Source organism: Penaeus japonicus, unplaced genomic scaffold (genome assembly GCF_977035675.1).
Source record: "Penaeus japonicus unplaced genomic scaffold, GWHDUDI00000001_assembly GWHDUDI00000027, whole genome shotgun sequence".
Lineage (NCBI taxonomy): Eukaryota > Metazoa > Arthropoda > Malacostraca > Decapoda > Penaeidae > Penaeus > Penaeus japonicus.
The window spans coordinates 385,776-391,925 of record NW_028234429.1 but is presented as its reverse complement, the minus strand read 5'-3'; positions in this window follow the sequence as shown (position 1 = coordinate 391,925).

Sequence of the window (6,150 nt, the reverse complement as noted above, 5' to 3'; positions counted from 1 at the left end):
AAAAGGCAACTTTATTTTTCGTATTATTGTGCTGTCATGAACGAATACGAAACATTACCCACCTTACATAAAGATAAACAGAAGAGGTGGGAAGAGGTACGAAACTATGCGTGTGACCTGTGAGTTGCCACAGTGTAGGCATCTATATTGGCACAGGAACACATTTTAGCACTGGGGTATGGATTGAGTCACCTTCCTCTTCTCGTTCTGCATGCACATCCTTTCTCTCGGCGGTTACTTTAGAGCAAGTGTTCATCAACTTAGTGTGTGCCATCGCTCTATAGAGACAGTGGCTTGCTAGAGGACAGTGGATGGGTGCCATTCAAGTCTCTCTCTCCTGCTGGTGCTAGGAAAAAGTGGTGCCATCTAGGTTTTGGACGTTAAGGCTAGCACGATATTATGGTAATTATAGTAATTATGACTGCAGTAGCCATCATCAATCATTCATTTTTCATAGCAAAATCAAATAGCACAGTGATCTAAATCCCGAACGTCATGTAGTCCTGACCGCCCGTCAGTTTCCAGGCCAATGCTCCTACGCCATGACTGTCCTGACACCCGTACGCAAGGGGTTAACAAGATCCATGACAGCTAGAGAAATGTTAGCTTCTGGAGGGTTGACAGGGAAAGGTTTAACTGGTTTCTTCATTATCTTCTTTTTTACAGAAGATGAATTATCCAATGAATGGATTTGTATTTTTTTGATGTTGACTACCGCTGCCAGTGAAAAATAAAACAATTGCAGTACTTTAATGTTCATTTAATGCACAAAATGCAGCTTAGCTTCATCACTGTGGAAAATATGTAGTGAAAAAGTAGAAAGAGAAGAGAAGAGAAGAGAAGAATAAAAAAATAAGGAAAAGGGGAATGATAGAAAGAGAGTGAAGGCAAAAAGAGATCAAGATATACAGAAAATGAATTCAGCTTTATCAAAATAGCATTATTGTGAGGTACAAATGTAACATTCAACCAACAAAGTGCACATCCATTAAAACATAATCACATTAAAAGATATCTTCATTCAAGAAACTTTGCATTAAGTAGGACAATTGATTATACAGGCATTCTTTGTTCTCCTACAAGTATCGCTAACATCAAGCTCACAGCTATACTTCCATTGCTTTTAATATTAAAACACACAGAGAAATCTACTTGAAGTGGATTTCACCTTCAGCAGGAATCTTGTGCGGACTTGTGCTGGGTCGTAGACTATGAACTCATTGTACTGAGAGTTTAACAGGGGTTTTTTCACCCCTGAAGTTGTAGCGGGTCCATTGGTACAACTTTTCCCATCAGTTTGCAATTGGTGGGAAAAAAATATATTATAATAGTTCACTTTATACATGAAAGTAAATTTTAATGCTCTTAAAAAATAAGCTAGTGACTGAAAACTAGAGCTCATAAGGAAAGAAAAAAGACCTTATTTCTTTTTTTTTGCAAAGGGGTTTTATGACAATATAATATAATTTCATCAATAAATATGAATAAACAAAAACAAACAAAAAATAAAAAATAATCATAAAAACAACAGGATGTTTTATATAATTTTAAAAAAATAAATACATGAAAATATTCAAGGGAAAAGGAAAATAAACATGGGGGATCAGGTAGGCCTATATATACAATATAATATAAGTATAAGTTACAAGAAGAAAAAAAAAATAAATAATAAAAAAAAAAATATCTATCTATATTATCTATCTACTCTCTCTATATATTAGAATAGATATTTCCCTTATAATCACACATAAAATATATACTATACATCATAATACTATATTTTTATTAATATAATAAATTTATATATATATTTATATTATATATATATATATATATTTAATATATTTATACATATATATAATACATTTATATACATTTAATACTATATATACATTTTTAAATAACAAGTAAAATTTTTTAAAAAAATAAAAACAAATGTTATAATAAAAAAAAAAAGGGGATAATACTTTTTTTTTTTTAAAATACTTACAATTTGAAAATTTTTTGCTTGCTGGTACAAATCTCCCGAGCCCTTGACTGGTGACAACCACTAGGCAGCTTGTTGGCATTAAAATTGCATCAAGCAAGTCTTTGGGTTCCCCCCTAAAGACCCCTCCCAACAGCACAGGCCATGTCATTTCTTGTGTTGCCCAAAAATAATTGGCACTTTTGTTGCTGTCCAAAAAAATGCCTTTCCCAAAACGTTGGGGAAGAAAAAAATAAAAAATAAATAAATAAAAGGTGGTTTTAAAACCAAAAAATACTGTATTGCATAGAAGAAAGGAAGGGTAAATAGAGTTTAAATCGATACCAATAAAAAAAAAAAAAAAAACCTTTTCCCAGAAAATCCTTTACCAATAAACCCTAAAGGGGGTCTGGAGGAGCATTAAGCCCCCGCTCAGGATTCCAGCCCCGTTGGAACGGGAGCCTGCCATAACAACATACATTTCCGACATCCTTGAACTTTGTTTCATTTCCTTCTTTTCATTAAAAAATTTTTAAAAATTTTTGGGGAAACTGTGGTGAGTCTTGCCATGGTTTGTCTTAGGTTTTCTTCCCTGATATAAAAGAAAGTTGGTAAAGTGGCAGGTTACATCTGTCTCCCCCCTTTCTTTTAACTCATTATATGCACATACTAACTTGCCCCAAAATTACAAGACTTACACTGGTACTTTTCTATTATGAATAGAGAGAGGAAAGAGAGAGAGAAGGGAAAAAAGAGAGAGAGAGGGGGAAAAGGAGAGGGGAAAGAAAGAAAAGAGAGACGGGGGAAAGAAAGAGAACAAGGGGAAGAGAGGGGAGAGGAGAGAGAGAGAAGAGGGGAGGGAGAAGAAGAGGGAGGGGGAGGAGAGAGAAGAGGGAGAAAGAGAGGGGAGAGAGAGAGAGAGGAGGGAGAGAGAGAAAAAAGGGGGAAAGAAAACAAAGGAAGAGAGGAAAGGAAAAGGGAGGACAGAGAGACAGGGGGAAAAGAGAAGAGAGCAGGGGGAAGGGCAGGGGGAGAGGACAGGAAAAGGGCAGAGGCAGGGGAAAAAGGGGGAAAGGGGAAAAAGGGGAAGGAAAAGGGGAGGGGGGGAGAGAAAGGGGGGGGAGAAAGAGGGGGTGGGGGGGAAAAAGGGAGAAAGGGGGGAAAAAGAAAAGGGAAAGGAAAGAGAAAAAAGAAAAAGAAACAGGAAAAAAAAGAAAAAGAAAAAAAAGGGGGTTGGGGGGGGAAGAAAAGGGGGAGTAAGGGAGGTAGGAGGGGGGAAAGGGGGGAGAGAGGAAAAGGGAGAGGAGAGGGGGAGAGAGGGAGGGGGGGAGAGAGAGGAGGGGGGAGGGGGAGAGGAGAAGGGGAGGGAAGGGGAAAAGGAAAAGGGGGAGAAGAGAGAGAGGAGGGGGGGGGGGAAGAGAGAGGAGAAGAAGAAAGGAGGGGGGGTTTTGTTACTGAAGACAGTGTTTAGATTTAAAATGCAAAAGGTCATGTAAGGGTTTTTTGGGTAGCACTATAAAAAAATACTACTCACAGAAATTAGCCAATTGACCCACCTTAAAAATCAGCTGATTTTTTATCAACGAGAAAAAGTCACACTTGAGATGAGATAGTGCTGATCAGTGGGGAACTTGATGCAATTGGCTGGTCTAGCACACTGAGTCTCTTGAATATCTCCCCAAAACCTCTACAGGGAATTTTCTCCTGAAGTTCCCCTCTTGTGCGAATAAGAGGTGGTCTTTATCCCCAAGTATGGGGTATTCCCGAAATATTAGATTTTTCATTTCACAATATCTGAATATATATGATAGTTTGGTACTAAAAATATATTTACATTTGTTCCATGCTTCAGATGTACAGAAATGCAGAGATAGTGGACTCCCCAAAACAGGCTGTATGGATAATTAGAAATGGCCAGGCAATTGAAATTTTGAAGAAGTATAAACATTTTGCATAAATCACGTAACTGTAATTGGTGAATGTGCATATAAGACTTTGTCCCCTTCTGCCCAAGACTAATGATAGCCCGAAGCAGGGTTTTATTGAGACGTGGGGTGAATATCACATTTGCACAACATACTGTTGAAATAAAAAATATTTTTCTTGATTTTCTGGTTAACCCATTGACGCGGAGGGGGCATGATTTGCTGTAAAGGGCCCAGCATCGGTCATAAACGCGGAGGTACCTTTACCATACAACATAAACCCACCACATGACTGTTATACACATTTTATCAAAAACTGCGGCCAATGGGTTAATTCTTTCCTTCAGGAGCATATTTGTATTTTTTCTAACATATATGTACATCAAATTTCATGTATGTAATTTTGTAATTTATCATGTTATATTGCCCCCCCTAAACATGTAAACACAAATCTGCATGCCTGGGATTTATACATCTTTTGTATTGTATGTATTTCAATTTGGTAATATGCCCAAAAGTTTTATATAGATATGTAAGCCCAAAGAGGGATAACATGGGGGTGAAAGTAAGTAAAATTAGAAAAAAATATCATGGGAATGTGATAATGTATAAACAATTTTATGGATAGCCATAATAATTCTATTTTTAGCAACCTGGGATTCAGTGAATCCTATGGCAAGTTTCAGCAAATGACCTCATGTCGCTGTGAGGGATATAAGGAGCTGATCCTGGTAGAAAATTATCATTCAACACACAGGTCTCACCTGATCAGTACGGCCGGTCCACTGACAATAAAGAGATAAAGACCAGTATGTTTTCATTTTACCACACTATATACTAATATATGGACACTGGTATACTTACATCTATATTGAAATATGAACATTTCCTACTTACCAAGAAAAAATCAAAGTACAGCAATGCTTGCTTTGACTTACAGTTTTTAATCTCATGTCTTTTCAGTGATATAACCCAAAAAAACAAAGTCATTACATCATATATACAGTATCCTCTAATACTAGCCTTAGAGCCTTCTGAAACTAGAGGTATATATGTAAACTATAACAAAGGTTGTTGTAGGTATATATGAAAACTATAACAAAGGTGGTAAAACTGATAAAAAAGCTCATTATTACTAAACATTAATAATCAGAATAATTGGTTCATAGTTGTGCTAAAATTGTAATTTGAGTTAATGGGGACTAACTATTATCAATATTGAATCTAGTCTCAATCATGTAGAATGCAAAAATAAAAAAGAGCATGGTTCACTAAAGTTCTCTTCTTATAAATAGGGTACAGTATATTATAGTATATCTACAGATTATGAAAAGGTATAATGACATTACAAATACCCTAGAACAGGGGTTCCCAAACTTTTTGTTCCTCAGTACCCCTTAGGCTTTTTATAGGTTCCCATGTACCCCTAACACTAAAAATTAAGCTTAATAGTAAAAAAGGACATTTTAATATTTTGATATTTTAAGTTTATAAGAGTCTGCATGTTTAGATTACATAGGCATCTTAAATGATGAAAACAGAAATAAAGCAATTCCAATTGCAGATCAAGCCCTGTGAGGTTTATAATAGTAAAAAAAAAAATGGGTTTTACCTTACACCCAAGAAATTTCAATAAAGGTGGTGCTAATCAACACAAAGAAAATGAGAAAAGTGCAATCTGAGTGCAGATTACAACACCATGTATTGTGCAAGTAATTGTTTCCTTCAGACCAAATGTACCCCCTGAAACGTGCAAATGTACCCCTGGGGGTACATGTACCCCAGTTTGGGAACCCCTGCCCTAGAAGATGAAATAAAATTGAAGAAAGCCCTGCACACACTGGAAAAAATGGTTTAACCCATTGGTCGCGATATTAAAAAAAGGTCTGTGCAGTAGGATAGCTGAATTACATGTCTGGCATGGTGCCATCCGCGTCTATCACCGACTCTGCCTTTGCACCAAATCATGCCATCCGCTGCTAATGGGTTAAATAGTAGATGAGGAAGCTTAAGGATAGTGACCACTTTTTACACTTGTCGTACCAGCCAATGTTTTTTCTGGGACTTGATCTTTATTATGGTAAGTATCTCTCATTGAGTTATGTCAATAAAAGTCAATTTTTGATCATTTGTGTCAGAACCCAAAAGTGTGTGGGGGGGGGGGAATCTGGGAATCCAAATTTTAAAAAGTACAAAGAACTGCAGCTACATGATAGACCTAAAGATCAATACTTTTTTTTATACTTTTTCAAATCTAAA